Genomic DNA, 15,330 nt, shown 5'->3' with positions numbered 1-15,330 from the left:
TTAAACATGACTGTGAAAATACAAGTAGCTCAATGTAAGCATCAATTCTTGTCATGTTGCGCTGCCCACCATCTGTTTCTAGTATCACATATGCTGCTGTATTTTCTCATCCCATTAATTGACTACAATAACTCATGGAGGTAGTAATTTGTTATGAATTCCATTACTTACCTTCCAGGTAAGTGTGGGGCAGCTGTGTTAGTTTTATCAAGGACGTAAACTTGAATGGGACATTCTTTCTAGAATCTCCTTGGTTGGCATAAACTGGAAAGTATTATTGCAATAAGTGAAAATGTGAAACTCAATGGCCCAAATTTTGTTGCCAAAATAACCACAAGTTTAATAGCACTCGCATTATTAATGTGTAAATTGTCCAGCAACTTGTGGTGAGGAAGATACCCTGTGAACTGAGAATCACAACTTGGAAGATACCCCATGAACTGAGAATCACCACAAGTTGCTGAATGGTTTGCATCACTCCATTGTTAGCCTTGCGAAAGCGGCAGTTCTCTCTCAACCTGCTGTGAGTTTCAAGAAATTGCTGCATTTGCACCTTAATTGCCAAGTAAACTCGCTGCAGAAAGTTAATAGCATAAGTAGCTTTTTAATGATGAGATTTATGCTCCTGCACTGCCACTCAACCTCCTTGTTCCCGAAAGAGAATAATTGAAACTGTGTAGTCTCATTCCTTTCGGTAGTAAATTAGAGATTTTAAAATATTTTAAATTTAAAATTTTTTCTTACTTATCCTTTCTATTGTTTTTTCTCTCTTAATCCAACCTTTCTTTCCCTCTTCTATTTCTGTAACAGATTTGACTCTAATTCACCCTATTTCCTCTTTGTTGTTCCTCTGATATCAGTTCAAATGTACATAACTCATTGGGTTACTTGGGAAAAGTGCGACGTCCCTAAACTGTGCTATAAGGGAAAATGAATACTTACTCGCCTGAACAATGGCAGGAATTATATGGAGATAACTTCATCTCAATTAGCAGACTCGTCAAGGGTCATTTTAAATTTCAGATAAGATATTGGAACCGCCAGTCATACCCCCCGCCTGATTTTCCTTTCCATTGACTTCAGTTATATTATGGGTAACCAATCTGATATCGCACATTTTACCCCATCACCTGAAGTTAAAATGATCCCCATAATACAGTAAAATGAATTTGTGTTTCATGTTAAAACCAATAAATTAAATTCTGCTTCAAGTTGAAACCAATCCCTTAGGGGAGAGCAAGATGGAGATCTTGAAAAGGGAGTTTGAAGAGTTAAGTACAAATACAAAATACTGCGGATGCTGGAATCTAAAATAAAAACAGAAAATGCTGGAAATCTCAGTGGGTCAGACAGCATCTGTGGAGAGAAGCAGAGTTAACGTTTCAGGTTAATGATCCTTCATCAGAACTGACGAATGTTCGAAATTAACAAATTCTTAATGAGCACTGAAAGGGGGAGGGGAGGAAAGAACAAAAGGGAAGGTCTATGATAGGGTGGAAGACACGACAGATTTGAGAGACAAAAGGATTGATAGGCCGACTTGAGATGATAATAGTAGAAGTTAGAAAAAGATTAGTTTAGATAGGGTGTGAATGGCAGGATGATTACCAGATGATTACCAGCAAAGAGAGAGAAAAAATACATCAGAGCAAAATATGGGCAGAGGTTAAGGTCTGAAATTCTTGAACTCGATGTTGAGTTCAGAAGGCTGTAAAATGCCTAAACGAAAGATGAGGTGCTGTTCCTCGAGCTTGCGTTGAGCTTCATTGGAATAGTGCAGGAGCTTGAGGATGGAGATATCAGAGTGGGAGTGGAGTGGAGTGGAGTATTAAAGTGACAGGCTTCCCAATGTAGAGGAGACCACATCGTGAGTAGTGAATACAGTATACTACATTGAAAGAAGTACAAGTAAATCGCTGTTTCACCTGGAAGGAGTATTTGGCACCCTGGACAGTGGGAAGGGAGGACCTAAAAGGGCAGGTGTTGAATCTCTTGTGCTTGCACGGGAAGGTGCCGTGGGAAGGGGACGGGGTGCTGGGGGTGACTACGGAATGGAGGCTGCTGGGGTGAAAGAAGTACAAGTAAATCGCTGTTTCACCTGGAAGGTGAGGGAAGGGTGGAAATTGGATGCAAAGTGAATGAAATTTTCTAGTTTGACTGCACTTTCTCTCACCCCACCAGCCTCTACGTACAACGGATCATCCTCCGCCATTTCTGCCACCTCCAGCATGATTCCACCACCAAACACTTCTTCCCCTCCCCCCCACCCTCAGCATTCTGAAGGGACCACTTCTTTCACAACAACCTGGTCCATTCCGCAGTTATCTTCCTTACCTTTTCTTCTTTCTTCCCCTTCCACTTTCAGTGCTCCTTAAGAATTTGTTCATTTCGAACATTCGCCAGTTCTGACGAAGGGTCATCGACCCGAAAAGTTAACTCTGCTGCTCTCCAGAGATGCTGCCTGACCCGCTGAAATTTCCAGCATTTTCTGTTTTTATTATTGAAGAGTTAAGTGTTAGATTAAAAAGCAGGATCTTCAGGATAGTAATCACAGAATCAGTCCTGGTGATTGGCCAGTCAATGTGGCTGGACAGACAGTGTTGAGGGAAGGTTTCAGATTACTAGGACATTGGGATAAATTCTAAAGGCAAGGGAAAGTCCTACATTTGGGATAGGCTTCACATGAAAGGTTAACTCTGTTTCTCTCTCCAAAGATGCTGAGTATTTCCAGCAGTTTTTGTTTTTATTTGAATGAAATCAGATGAGTAGCAATGTTGTTTCAGAGAGGATAAATAGAGTGGTGGGATAGATTTAAGCTAGTAAGGTAAAAGACAGGGACAAGTCTTTGCATGCATAGGAAAGAGTTAAGAATAAGTTTGGCGGAGCGGCAAATCAGCCTAAGCCATCCAGCAGAGACTGTAAAATCATTTAAAAGGGATTGGATAAGCACGTGAAAAAGAAGAAAATAAAACAGAGCCTACAAGGGAGCAAGCCATCTTGGATCTGGTCCTGTGTAATGAGACAGGGAAAATAAACGATCTCCTCGTAAAAGATCCTCTCGGAATGAGTGATCACAATATGGTTGAATTTGTAATACAGATTGAGGATGAGGAAGTTGTATCAGAAACGAGGGTACTATGCTTAAACAAAGGGGACTACAGTGGGATGAGGGCAGAGTTGGCTAAAGTAGACTGGAAACAAGGACTAAATGGTGGCACAATTGAGGAACAGTGGAGGACTTTTAAGGAGCTCTTTCATAGTGCGCAAAAAAAATATATTCCAGTGAAAAAGAAGGGCAGCAAGAGAAGTGATAACCAGCCGTGGATAACCAAGGAAATAAAGGAGAGTATCAAATTAAAAACCAATGCGTATAAGGTGGCCAAGGTTAGTGGGAAACTAGAAGATTGGGAAAATTTTAAACGACAGCAAAGAATGACTAAGAAAGCAATAAAGAAAGGAAAGATAGATTACGAAAGCAAACTTGCGCAAAACATAAAAACAGATAGTAAAAGCTTTTACCGATATATAAAACGGAAGAGAGTGACTAAAGTAAATGTTGGTCCCTTAGAAGATGAGAAGGGAGATTTAATAATGGGAAATGTGGAAATGGCTGAGACCTTAAACAATTATTTTGCTTCCGTCTTCACAGTGGAAGACACAAAAACAATGCCAAAATTTGCAGGCCACAGGAATGTGGGAAGGGAGGACCTTGAGACAATCACTATCACTAGGGGAGTAGTGCTGGACAGGCTAATGGGACTGAAGGTAGACAAGTCCCCTGGTCCTGATGAAATACATCCCAGGGTATTAAAACAGATGGCTGAAGTTATAGCAGATGCATTCGTTATAATCTACCAAAATTCTCTGGACTCAGGGGAGGTCCCAGCGGATTGGAGAGCAGCTAATGTAACGCCTCTGTTTAAAAAAGGGGGCAGGCAAAAGGCAGGTAACTATAGGCCGGTTAGTTTAACATCTGTAGTGGGGAAAATGCTTGAAACTATCATTAAGGAAGAAATAGCGGGACATCTGGATAGGAATAGTGCAATCAAGCAGACGCAGCATGGATTCATGAAAGGGAAATCATGTTTAACTAATTTACTGGAATTCTTTGAGGATATAACGAGCATGGTGGATAGAAGTGTACCGATGGATGTGGTGTATTTAGATTTCCAAAAGGCATTCGATAAGGTGCCACACAAAAGGTTACTACAGAAGATAAAGGTACGCGGAGTCAGAGGAAATGTATTAGCATGGATAGAGAATTGGCTGGCGAACAGAAAGCAGAGAGTCGGGATAAATGGGTCCTTTTCCGGTTGGAAATCAGTGGTTAGTGGTGTGCCACAGGGATCAGCGCTGGGACCACAACTGTTTACAATATACATAGATGACCTAGAAGAGGGGACAGAGTGTAGTGCAACAAAATTTGCAGATGACACTAAGATTAGTGGGAAAGCGGGTTGTGTAAAGGACTCATAGAGACTGCAAGGAGATTTGAATAGGTTAAGCGAATGGGCTAAGGTTTGGCAGATGGAATACAATGTCGGAAAGTGTGAGGTCATCCACCTTGGGAAAAAAAACAGTAAAAGGGAATATTATTTGAATGGGGAGAAATTACAACATGCTGTGGTGCAAAGGGACCTGGGGGTCCTTGTGCATGAATCCCAAAAGGTTAGTTTGCAGGTGCAGCAGGTAATCAGGAAGGCAAATGGAATATTGGCCTTCATTGCGAAAGGGATGGAGTACAAAAGCAGGGAGGTGTTGCTGCAACTGTATAAGGTATTGGTAAGGCCGCACCTGGAGTACTGCGTGCAATTTTGGTCACCTTACTTAAGGAAGGATATACTAACTTTGGAAGGGGTACAGAGACGATTCACTCGGCTGATTCCAGAAATGAGGGGGTTACCTTATGATGATAGATTGAGTAGACTGGGTCTTTACTCCTTGGAGTTCAGAAGGATGAGGGGTGATCTTATAGAAACATTTAAAATCATGAAAGGGATAGACAAGATAGAGGCAGAGAGGTTGTTTCCATTGGTGGGGGAGACTAGAACTAGGGGGCACAGCCTCAAAATACGAGGAGCCAATTTAAAACCGAGTTGAGAAAAAATTTCTTCTCCCAGAGGGTTGTGAATGTGTGGAATTCTCTGCCCAAGGAAGCAGTTGAGGCTAGCTCATTGAATGTTTTCAAGTCAAAGATAGATAGATTTTTAACCAATAAGGGAATTAAGGGTTACGTGGAGAGGGTGGGTAAGTGGAACTGAGTCCACGACCAGATCAGCCATGATCTTATTGAATGGCGGGGCAGGCTCGAGGGGCTAGATGGCCTACTCCTGTTCCTAATTCTTATGTTCTTATGTTCTTATGTTCTTAAAAGGGCTGAGAAATACAATTACAGTAGAAGAGCCAGCACCGACAGAGGCACCGGCATGGGGAAATGGGCCACATGGCCTCTTTCAGTGTTGTTGTTGTTGTTGTAGATTGTATGATGGGCAGTCTTCAGATCTTCTGAACTTTCCACTACCAAATCATAAAGCAGTCAGATTATCTCCCAATGCTAGACCAGGTAAATTACACAAATAAATACTCATTTAGGGAGTTTATCATTGCCTTGGGCACAGCCCATAATCATATTGCTAAAATTAGAAGCAGGCACCAAAGGACAATATATAATTTTATAGCTGGAAAAGCTGTTGAGCTTTATGCTGGTTAAACTAGTTCTGCAATCATAATGTATCATGCCATGTAATTTCTGAAGCTTAATTCAAAATTGAAGAGATTCCAGGCAGAGAATACCACAGCATGAACTGTGATTAAAGGTATCATTATACAGATAATGACCACAGTAGGGATGTATATACCAAACCTAAAATGATCGAGATTGGGTAAAGTGTAACTACTCACAAAAAGAGAAAGAGGTCAAAAACCCACAGGGATGCTCTGCCCACCTAAGCACTCGCTGGGGCCTCCCTTACTGACTCCGCCAAAGTCAAGGTCAAGAGCAGGTTCCTTAATTAATATAATATATGCAGGCACCCACACCTTGGGTATCCACCAGAAATGGGGGACTGTGCAGGAACTGAGGCATTGGGCAGCTGCTCATGTACATGCTGAGTCCACCAGAACCAAGCTAGCTTTTGAATGGCCAACCTCACCAAAGAACTGGGCAATTTCTTTGGAGGTCCAAGTCTCACATACGGTGGGCTTAGGGCAAGTCTAGTCGCTTGGTGCAACCCAGGCTGGAGATGAGGATATTCCCAGCCTGGCAATTCCCTTACCTCAGCTCATTCCTTCTGATGTTGGGGTCAGGTGGAGGTTCGCAAACTGAGAGCAGAGGCCAAGGCCAAACGTATCCCAATTCTGGCCTCTCCTCTGAACTCCTGGAAGGTTTGAGGTAGTGTGTGCCACTTAGCGTCACAGATTTTCAACTGCATAAATGCCCAATCCAGTTCATGTAAGTTTTTGATTTAGTTCCAGGCCTGTTCATATCTAACACGAATAGATTTTAACTCATATCACTAGAATTACATTACTAATGCCTATTTGCAATGCTGCAAATCGGAAAAAGTAGAGGGTGAGAAATTCAGGTCAATTGCACCTCCCATTTAATCTGACGACTATCTATGCTGTACCGAGCAGACGGCTGCTGGTGGGGCGAAAGTTAAAGGGGAGGTGGCTGGTTAAAAAAAAATAGCAACTTTTCTTGGGTGCCCTGTTGCCGCTTTGGTGCGGGGTCCGTGCCACGATCAGTCAGCCCAGCACTCTGTTTGAGAGTCGGGCTAATCGCGCGGCACCCTCGCACCCTAGTGGTCCAGGTAGGACCTTTTCATTAATGCAGAATATGCAGCTTGGGCCTTTTCCTTTAATTCAGGGAAGAGTCCCTCCTACGCGGCCTAGTGTGTAGCGCGGCTGAACTGTGTGCCCTGCTCCCGAGGCGTCCGTTCCGCTAGCGCTCCAGAAAGGAAGTGGAGCACTTGATTTAGCTCTCCACTACCTTTTGGGAGCGGTAACCCCAGTTTTACCGTCACCAAATGAGGCGCACCCGAATTTTTAGCCTCAGAGTTTTAGGAACGTAAACAAAGTCAAGAAAAGGCCATCCAACCAAACCTTATCCCTCTGATAGCCGAAATCTCCCAGCCGAGCATTTTGAACATCACTAATGTTTAATACCTTACCCAGGAAATTGTTCCAGACTTTTATTACATTTTTGTGAAGAAATCTTGATCCATAAGATTCAAATATACTTTGCTAGTTTATAATTATGGGCCTACTTCTCTGCCTTATTTTAAAGTAATATGCAGTTATGCTATCTAATCAATTAAATATTTTAAATATTTCACTGAGATTATCTTTTAACTGGCTTCTCTCTATAGGCTGTAGAGATGGATCACTGCTTATCAACCTACAACTACTGGTGTAATTTTTAATAATGAATAGAACTGCTGGATAGTACCCAAGACCAACCTAAGGCTGACTGTTAATAAGAGGTTGCAATGGTTTAGGCACATATTCCACATTCCTGTGGAGATACTACCAGCTGTAGCTACTCTCAGCATAGATAGTCGTCAGACTAAATGGGTTGGCATTTTTATAAGTTGAATGTACAATGTGAGGACAGACTTCATTATTCCTAGACTGCCAAAGATAAAGCAAGGTACATTGACTGACGAGTTATTTCTCTGAAGACATTTCAGTTACTACATAAGAACATAAGAGCATAAGAAATAGGAGCAGGAGTAGGCCATTTGGCCCCTCGAGCCTGCTTCTCCATTCAATAAGATCACGGCTGATCTGATCCTGGCCTCAACTCCACTTCCCCACCTGTTTCTTATAACCTTTGACTCCCTTATTGTTCAAAAATCTGTCTATTCACCAACCAAACCAGGATCAGTTATCATAATCATAATCAGACTGGCCAAGAAGGTAATAGATCTCACTATCACTTGTTTTCAGCAGACATTATTGCTAATCCATTCAGGTCTTCAGTAAATTTTTTCTTTTGTGCGGTTATTTCCCAGCTGGTCATTCCATCACCTCCCATTTAACGGTAAGGTCTGGTCTTCAATAAATTAGTAGGCAATTAATTCCCATACTTCAGTCAATTTTTTCAATTGATATTTAATATCCATCTTAAGCAATATGCTCCAAAAGCATCCAGTCTCAGGGCCAAGCGGGCTGTAGCATGGTCAACGGCAAGGCAACCTCAGGTGCCATCTCTCTGGGATTTGCACGCGAGTTCTGCTGCAGAGAACTCAGATGAGCCCATCGATGTGGCGGCTTATGAAACAAGGGTGGAAGCTATGCATTTGCAAATGTTGGGGGCTATGGCAAGGGTGCCCGAGAGCCTGTTGCAAGTGGTCAAGAGCATGGAGGAATTTGCCTCCCGCATTATAGGCAACTCTTCACACACCAAGGAGCCCATCATTGCCAGTGTGCAGATGAGGGTGGACTCCCAGAGTGACCACGTGGATCCAGCTATGATGCCATGTGTCATGGGTGATGTGGCAGCTGTCATTTCAGCACAGGGGCAAGTGAACCAACGTCTGAATGCTGCTTTGGAGAGGATGGCCGCTGGCCTGGAAGCTCAGAATGCTCTCATGCACTCTGGGCAACAGGCCACGGAGCGTATTACTGCTGACGACTCTGATGGCATTAGGACTATGTCTGCTCTCATGCAGTATCAGCTGGATCTGACGTGAAATCTGACTGCACCCATCGCGGCTGGGTCTACCGCGGTCCATAGGGGACCTTCCAGTGCCGCACCACACCACAGACCTGTGCTCCAGCAGGTTGGTGGGGATGGTGAGGTGCTACCCCGGGGGAGTGGTGCAGGCTCATCGGACCAGGGTCCTGATGTGGTCTCTCAGGATCACAGCAGTCCTGAGGCGAGACCCGCCACTCCGCGACCGAAGGCATCGAGGAGGATACGGCCCAATCTGCAGCCAGTCCTTCCAGGGCCAGAGCTGGTCGAGGGAATCCTAGAAGGACTAGTAGCTTCTACACCTGAAACACAGCAACCTTCCCAGACCCATGATGCAGCTACAGGGGAGACACTGCGGCCTAGTTCCAGAATAGGTTTGCATAAGAGGGGTTATAAGGAATTTTGTGGATCCATTATTTCTGGTTTAATAAATCTTTATTTTGGGTTTAAATATCTGTGCAGGTCTCTCATTTCACTGTGGGGAATGCTTTGTGAAAGGGCTCATTGGTTTGGCCATGGAGATGTACAGATGAAGGGTAAAGTGCGCACGAACTCAGCGGAAACGAGCAGCAATGAGATGGTTTAGGATTTCCCTTGCAGGGTCCAGATGGCAACGCCGCCTCCTGTGTGGCTGCTGACCCGCATCCTGCTTTTCCTCCTGCACCTCCTCCTCCTAGCTGTGCCTCTAACCAAGCTGTTCCAGTCCAGCTACAACACTGGTATCTATCTGACACAATGGAAAACTGCCCAGGTATGTCCTGTCCACAAAAGCAGGAGAATTCCATTCCGGCCAATTGCCACCCCATTAGTCAGCTCTCAATCATCAACAAAGTGATGGAAGGTGTCATCGTCAGTGCTAGCAAGAGACATTTACTCAGCAATAATCTGCTCACCGATTCTCAGTTTGGGTTCCGCCAGGACCATTTGGCTCCAAACCTCAATACAGCCTCGGCCCAAACATGGATAAAAGAGCTGAATTCCAGAGGTGAGGTGAGAGTGACTGCCCTTGACATCAAGGCAGCCTTTGACGAAATCTGGCATCAAGGAGCCCTAGTAAAACTGAAGCCAATGAAAATCAAAGGTAAAACTCTCCACTGGCTGGAGTCATACCTAGCACAAAGGATAGGGGCCCATCATCACAGGCCCAGCAGTTCCTCAGCACAGTGCCCTAGGCCCAACCATCTTCAGCTACTTTATCATTGACCTTTCCTCCATCACAGGGTCAGAAGTGAGAATGTTTGCTGATGATTGCACAGTGTACAGTGCCATTCGCAACTCCTCAGATAATGAACCAGTCCATGCCCGCACGCAGCAAGACCTGGACAACATTCAGGCTCGGGCTGATAAGTGGCAAGTAATATTCACACCACACAAGTACCAGGCAATGACCATCTCCAACAAGCGTGAGTCTAACCACCGACCCTTGACATTCAATGGCATTACCATCGCCGAACCCCTAACCATCAACATCCTGGGGGTCACCATTGACCAGAAACTTAACTGGACCAGCCACATAAATACTGTGGCAACAAGAGCAGGTCAGAGGCTGGGTATTCTGTGGTGAGTGTCTCACCTCCTGACTCCCCAAAACCTTTCCACCATCTACAAGGCACAAGTCAGGAGTGTGATGGAGACATTGAACATGGAGACATTTTTTTATCTGTCTTCACGGTAGAAGACACTAAAAACATCCCATTAGTGAATAATCAAGGGGCTATAAGGAGGGAGTAACTTAAATAATCAATATCACTAATAAAGTGTTACTCGTTAAAATAATGGGACTAAAGGCGGACAAGACCCCTGAACCTGATGGCTTACATCCTAGGGTCCTAAAAGAAGTGGCTGCAGAGATAGTGGATGCATTGGTTGTAATCTACTAAAATTCCCTGGATTCTGGGGTGGTCCCAGCGATTGAAAACTGCAAATGTAACACCCCTATTTAAAAAAGGAGGCAGACAAACAGCAGGAAGCTATAGACCAGTTAGCCTAACATCTGTGGTTGGGAAAATGTTGGAGTCCATTATTAAGGAAGCAGTAGCGGGACATTTGGAAAAGCATGATTCAATCAAGCAGAGTCAGTATGGTTTTATGAACGGGAAATCATGTTTGACAAATTTGCTGGAGTTCTTTGAGGATGTAACGAGCAGGGTGGATAAGGGGGAATCAGTGGATGTGGAGTATTTAGATTTCCAGAAGGTATTTGATAAAGTGCCACATAAGAGGTTACTGCACAAGATAAAAGCTCACGGGATTGGGGGTAATATAAAGGCCCTGAAATTCCAGTCGGAGGTTTTTTGCGGGCAATTGCATCCAAACGGAGAATTTTTCCGAAAGTACCTGGTGGTCCCAGAGGAGCATGAGATTCCGTTGGGGAGACCTTCTCTTCCCGCGCTGCAAAGCGCGCTTCCGTCCTCAAGGTTTAGTCACATGTAAAGTATTCTCAATTAATAGCATTGAGAACTCTGTATCTACGAGTTTTCTGGGGCAGAGAATTCCATAGATTTACAACCCTCAGAGAAGAAATTTCTCCTCATCTCAGTTTTAAATGGGCGGCCCCTTATTCTGAGACTATGCCCCCTAGTTTTAGTTTCCCCTATGAGTGGAAACATCCTTTCTGCATCCACCTTGTCGAGCCCCCTCATTATCTTATTATCATGTGTGTATGCTTGGGTTTATTAGCCACCAGATAGCGCCACTGTCGGAGGTCATTGGGCTGTGCGCATGTGTGTGCGGCAAAGGTACAAAAGGCCAGCCATCTTGTAATGTAATCACTTTGGGCCCTAATAAAGTAAAGCTAGGTTTGTGCCTGTTGGGAGTTTATAGTATTCAGTCTATTGAGTTATTGCATACACAACATTTAGCGATGAGGTAACAAGAACATTCGCATGCAAAAATTAGCACAATTGGAATTCAGGAGTGATTTGTGGAGGGAGAAGATTGGGTAGACTTTGTAGCCCGCTTGAACCAGTACTTCGTGGCCAACAAAATGGAGAAAGAGGCAGACGCAGTTCGACACCGGGCGGTCCTCCTCATGGTTTGCGGTCCGAAAATCTATGGACTCATAAAGAATCTCCTCTCGCCCTTAAGTCCTATGGACAAGGACTATGAAACATTGTGTGCTTTGGTATGTGACCATCTCAAACCCGATGAAGACATCAGCATCTCAAGATATCGATTTTATACGCACGACCGTTCTAAGGGCCAGGATATGTCGGAATTCGTTGCCGACCTAAGACATCTAGCTGGACTGTGTAAGTTCGAAAATGCTTTGACAGACATACTGCGGGACTTCTTTGTAATCGGCATCAACCACGAGGTGATCCTGCGTAAGCTACCAGCGACGGAGACGTTGGATTTGAGCAAGGCCATCACGATTGCCCAATCATGCATGACGACGGACAAAAACTTAAAGCAAATATCATTGAAAAATTGGAACTCGGCAAGTACTGTAAACAAGATAGTATCGTCGTTTGGCAGAGCTGCATATGGCAGGGCCTACCCGACTGCGTACACGAAACCTGTGACTGCTCAAAGTCCATGAACAGGAATGAATCCGATATCACCGTGTTGGCGTTGTGGGGGAAATCATCGGCATCATCAGTGTCGGTTTGAACAGTATACTTGTAAAGGCTGTTCAAGAGTGGGGCATCTCCAGCACATTTGTCCGCAACTGAGCAAGCGTGCTGCGACACATCATGTGGAGGATGACGACCAATCTAGCGCGGATCCGGATATGCAATCCAAGATACCAGAGGAGGAAGTGTATGGACTATATTCAGTCCTAACAAAGAGCCAACCGATATTGATTAATGTAAAACTTAATGGTGTGCTAGTATCGATGGAATTGGACACGGGTGTGAGTCAATCAATAATGAGCCAGAGGACATTCAACAGACTGTGGGATACTAAGGCTGTGAGGCCTAAGCTGAGTCGAGTCAATGCCAAGTTGTGTACGTACACTAAAGAACTCATAACAGTGATTGGCAGTGAAGTAATCAAGGTGTCGTATGATGGTGCGGTTCACGATTTACCATTGTGAATTTTTCCAGGCAATGGTCCAATGCTGTTCAGCAGGAACTAGTTAGAAAAAATCAAATGGAACTGGAATGAGATCAAACCGTTGTCGTCGGAGGAGGATACTCCATGTGTTCAAGTGCTGAGCAAGTTCCCCTCGCTGTTTGAACCAGGCATTGGCAATTTCACGGGAGCCAAGGTGCAGATCTACGTGGACTCGGATGCAAGACCCGTCCATCATAAAGCTCAGGCAGTTTCATACATGATGAGGGAGAAGGTCGAAATCGAACTGGACAGACTCCAGCGTGAAAGGATCATATCACCGGTTGAATTTAACGAATGGGCCAGCCCCATTGTTCCTGTGTTGAAAAGTGATGGCACTGTCAGGATTTGTGGAGACTACAAGATTGCGATTGTTGTAGGAGGTAGGCACCTTTAGAATATACCAGAATAGTAGGCATTAGGCACCTGCTAGATATATCTAAACGCATATAAGTTTAAAGTGGCCACACATAAAATGGCTACCCAGGCATGATGGGAAATCAGGTAGTCAAGCTGTGAACTGTTGAACGTTCAATGACCAAGCAATACCCCTGTGAGGTCCACTATAGGAACGCCTGGGATGCGGGAAGACAGAGATAAGAAGGAAACCATCTCCTGTGAACAAGGTCATAAACCAATTAATTCCCCAGGAAGAAAGATAAGAGGGAAACCATCTCCTGTAAACAAGGTTATAAACCAATTATTTCTCCCAGATGAAAGAACTAGGGCGAGAACCTATAAAGTCATCGATCAGCCCAAGCTGACAATAACTGAACATATGGTTCCCGGGATAATAGGGGAATTCTATTGGGTTAAAAGAACCTATATGTAATCTATAATCGTTGTGATTGGCTTGTGTCCAGCCGTGATGGGCTGTGTAGCTGTAGTAAACTGTTTTGTAACTGTTGTGAAACATATAAAGGTGCATGTAACCCTTTGTTCGGTGGAGAGAAACCTGGATACGGTCCTGAGTTTTTCCTCCCCGCTGAGCGTAATAAAGGCCGCCAGGCGTTGGAACTGACTCTGAGTGTTGAGTGATTCTTCTGAAAAAACACTAACGCTAACAATGGCGTAGTCGACGGGATTTCCCGGAGTCGCTGGACGCCCTTGGAAAAAAAACCCGGGTGAGTATAAAAAACAATGTTTAATTATAAATGGTGCGGAAGGTGGAAGCTGGTTGATCGACACGAGGAGACGGTCTAATATCTCAAACGCCTAGCCTGAGCCTGAATTAAGAGGACTTTTGTCCCACGTGACGGCCAGGAACCAAGTAGGCGTAGGGAACACACTTAGACCGTGGGATCGTGATACCGAGAGACATCTTCCGGACCCAGTAGTGTAATTTGAAATACCCCGGGGTAGAACCAAGCGGTGTACAGCGGCTAACGGAATCCAAACCTGTGAACAGGGTCGGACCAACGGGCCGAGCGGTGGTAGGTAGTCGTTAAGGTTAACGTAAGCACTGCGGGAATTGCTTAAACGCGTTTTAAGAATTGTATAAGTTTGTGTAACAGCAGAACTTGTGACCTGACAGTAGCTAGGAGACGGTTTACTACAAGTTACGCTAGGTAGAAAGCGGACCTCTGAGAGTAGATTCCTAACGGTACTAGTCCTACCCAGGAATGGCCATGAAAGCAAGTAAACTCGAGTGGGGATCAGAAGGGTCCATTACCCGCCATCTGGCGGAAAAAACAAAAGAAGCTAATCGAGAAAAAAAAATGATTAGCTCAGTGTGGAATCCTCAGGAACTACCAGCAAAGCAAAGGGAATGGTGGGAGAAGGAACGGAAAGTCAAAAAGAAAAAAAAAAAACTGACGGTGATTGTCTTAAGTGAAGTATGGAAGAGGAATAGAACCGGCCAAAGAAAAAGATTAATAGGAAAGAAGAGAGACTTTTGTGAACGTGTGTATTAAATGAGAAGTGCCTGTGTGATTTTTGACTGCGGAATGAATTTTTTATGTTTTCATGTTCCGAAAGCCTGGTTGGAAGAGGAATGCAAGTGTCTGTTTATTTTAGAAACAGAGTGAAAGTCTTTTTTAACCCTTTGTAGTGTTGTCCTGTATGTGGGAAGTTTTAAGACATTTAAGTTAGAAACGCAGGTGTGGATTTATTCGGATGATAAGTTACGGAGCTAGGAAAATAAACAAATAAAGGATAGGTTTGTTGAGCAAAAGATTTATTTAACACGCTCACTTACTTGCCGAAAGATGATTGGGTTGAAAGATATAAATTTAGTCTCGGAATGAGATAAAGAATGCTTTAAAAAAAAAGAGCTTCGAGCAAAAAAAAAGTTTTAAATAAAGATTGAAATTACAAAGTTTGAATTGGGATTTTGAGATATTCAGAGAAGGCACAGAAAATACTGAGGTGGATTCAAAAAAAAGAAAAAGATTAAATTAAATCTGATCAGGTCAAACTCCTGGGCAAGTGGCGAGCTATCTGCGAAGGTGTAAAAGGAACTTTTGGAAAATGTTAAAAACAGCAAGCTTTAGTAACGACTTTGAAACTGGAGCATTTTGAGATAACGAAAGGCAGCCCTCAAACTCTCAAAGCTGGACTCCATTCCAGTTATGAAA

The sequence above is a fragment of the Pristiophorus japonicus genome, chromosome 1 (assembly GCF_044704955.1).
Source record: "Pristiophorus japonicus isolate sPriJap1 chromosome 1, sPriJap1.hap1, whole genome shotgun sequence".
NCBI lineage: Eukaryota > Metazoa > Chordata > Chondrichthyes > Pristiophoridae > Pristiophorus > Pristiophorus japonicus.
This window is presented reverse-complemented; position numbering follows the sequence as displayed.